This window comes from Sarcophilus harrisii, chromosome 3 (genome assembly GCF_902635505.1).
Source record: "Sarcophilus harrisii chromosome 3, mSarHar1.11, whole genome shotgun sequence".
NCBI classification, from domain to species: Eukaryota; Metazoa; Chordata; class Mammalia; order Dasyuromorphia; family Dasyuridae; genus Sarcophilus; species Sarcophilus harrisii.
Window position 1 is genome coordinate 571,593,008 of NC_045428.1, and position 3,217 is coordinate 571,596,224.

The window sequence follows — 3,217 nt, forward strand, 5'->3', positions numbered from 1 at the left end:
CTTAGTCTCTTTGTATCATTATCATCCTCCCACATGACATGATCTATTCTGCTGGTCAGTAGGTCCCCAGCAGCCACCAGCAGGTGGCTCCCATGACAATGAGCCCCTCTGATTGTGTTGCTGAGAATTACCAAGTCATTCACAGTTCATCAAACAGTGTTGCTGTTACTGTATACATTGTTGCTCTTACTGTATACGTTGTTTTCCTATTCACCATGCATCAGTTCATGTAAGACTTTTACAAGTCTTTCTGAAATCATTCTGCTCATTATTTCTTGTAGCACATTACAATCATGTGCTACAGCTTATTTAGCCATTCTGCAATGAATGGATATCCCTTTGATCCCAATTCTTAGCCACCACAAAAAGTTTTTGTAGAAATAGATCCTTTCCCCCTTCTTTTTTTGGACATTTTTGGGATACGTACAAAGGAGTGGTATTGCTGGATCAAAGTGCATACAGTTTTATAAAGAGACATAGTTTCAAATTGCTATCAAGAATGGTTGGATCAGTTCACAACTCCACCATCAATGCATTAAATTTCCACACCCCTTCCAACATTCCATGTTTTCCTTTTTTTTTTTTTTTTTTTTGGTCATATTAGTTAATCTAATAGGTATGAGGTGGCATCTCAGAATTGTTTTGTTTTGCATTCTCTAATCCAGAGTGATGTTTCTTGTAAATATGCTGTAGGATTTGGGTCTTTAATCCATTCTTCTATAAACTTCTATTTTATAGATTGAGTTCATCATTCACATTTATAATTTAACTATTTCCCTCCATGCTTTTTTCCCTTGGTTTTTTTTTTTTTGTTTTGTTTTGTTTTGTTTTTTATCCCCTTCTCTTACCTACCATTCTTTTTCTCCTCATGTGTTTTACTTTTGAGCACTGTCTTTCCCAATCTACCCTTCATCTTATCAGCCCCCTTCCTCCTTTTATTATCCTTGTCCCTTTTTATGGGATAACTGTCAAACTGAGTGTGTATATTATTCCCTCTTTGAGCCAATGTTGATTTAAATAAGGGCTAAGTTTTGCCCACCACCCTCATCAATCTTTCTCTCCTTTCATGCCTCTTTTATGTAGAATAATTTACCCTGTTCAGTCTCCCTTCTTCCAGAATGATTTTCTTTCTCATCCCTTTTTTTTTTTGTTTCATCTCCTCAATGTCATTTTATTTCCACACCTTGTCGATATATAATCTTAATAATTGCTCTTATAATAAAAGTTAAATTATATTATCTTGCTATATCAAAAGATAAAAGTTTAACCTTACTGGATTTCTTATGTTTTCTTTCTTGTTTCTTTACATTTTTGTTTCCCTTGATTATTTGGAAATCAAATTTTTTATCCAGCTCTGGTCTTTTAATTAGGTAGGGAGGCTTGAAAGATCTTTTTTGTTAAATATCCATCTCCCCCTCCCCCAAAGATTATTCAGTTTTGCTGGATAGGTAATTCTTGGTTGTGATCCTAACTCCTTTGCCTTCCGATATATTACAAATTAGTATTTATTATCATAATGCTAGGAGATGGCAGGTTAGGGTCTCAGCCCACTCTTCTATGAAAGTAGCCTCAAGACTACTAGTGAGAGGGGAGAGCCTACTACCTTCCTGCTTTGGGACAGTTCTGATCAGGAAGGTTTTTTTTACAGGTAATTTAATTCTGCTCTTATAAATTCTACTTCTTTCTCTTAGCTCTTCCCTTGGGGTCCATGTTTCTTTAAAATGATAGTTCTGGGGCCCATGTCTCTTTAAAATGATAGTTCTTTAAATACTTTAAAATCATTTGTTTTTCCTTATTAGCCTCATTATGAAAATGTATTCTAAAGTACATATAAGAACTCAAGGGTTAAGAATTCCTAGACGTGACTACACAGCAGAATAAAATTATATTTATTCAGCAATTTAGGCTTACAAAGTGCTTTACGTACAATCTCATTTGATAGAGGCAGCTAGATGGTGTGGTGGACAGAGCACTACCTTCAGAGTTGGGAAGATTCAAATTCAAAACCTGTCTCGACACTTACCATCAGTGGAGGGCTGGACAAAAATCCCCACCTCTCTGAGCTTAGCTTCTTCTTCTGTAAAACCAGGGGGTCAGTGGCCTCAGGTTTCTTTCAGCTATAAATCTATGATCTTCACTTTCATTTGTGAAGAAGTTATTCTGAGGGTATTTTCACCCCCATTTTATAGATGAATCACTTGAGACTCAGAGGTTAAATGACTTGCCCACTTCTTGTCTGTAAAGTATTTTAAAGCTTACAAGGACTTTTCAAAGGATAAAGTATAACTTCACAGAAAAAGACAATGACCAAGAGGGGAGTCAGCTTCCACCCAGAAATCTCACAGCCTAATGAGCTTGATAATCTCTCAGACTAGGTTTTTTTTCCAATCAGTTAGAAATGAACAGACAGTACACACAGCCGAGTGCTCGTTATGGTGCAAGTACCCTGACTAATAATGATTACAGGATCACACACAATAGGAGCTGAGGACTGAGAGGGGTCTCGGAGATCATTTAGCCAACTCTCATTTAAGAGAAGAAGAAAGTTGGGCCCAGGAAGGGTCTGAAGTGAGGTGGCTTTGGGGTTTCTAACATTGGCTCCATCACTTCTGTAACCTTGGTAACCTTAGGAAAGTCATGTTAGCTCTTCTGGACTCGTTTCCTCATCTATAAAATGATATTGGGGGAGGGAACCTTTAAGACCACTTTATGCTCAGTCTGCGATGCTGGGATTCTAACTAACTCCATTCTACATATCCTGTGTGTGAGGAAACTTACAAACAGGCCTAAACTGGGGGATCACACACACGGCATATGCTGCATCTGGGTCCGTTGTGCCAGCAACCAACCATGTGGGTCTGTGCTCAGAATAATCACGATAAGTAGTTCTTGAGAACTCCATTTGCTTTGAAAAAGATCACAGACAGTAAACTCTCCGAATGATTAGGCCAGGTTTGAATTCCTCTACCTTTAAGAAATTCCATGATTTGGGGTTACTAAAAAAATTCAAGTTTGTTGGTTTCCTTAAAATGTTTTTGATCTCTTAAGGCCCTGCAAGCCCCACTTCAGAATGCCTGGGCCTCTTATCAGGCATATTTTATTAAAAGGCTTTGCTTCCAATACATAATGGTATAATTTCTGTGCTCAGCTACCCTTTTAATCAGAGTGATTCTCAAGGTTTCACAATGACTTTAAAGAGATGAAATGCAAGCTCAAA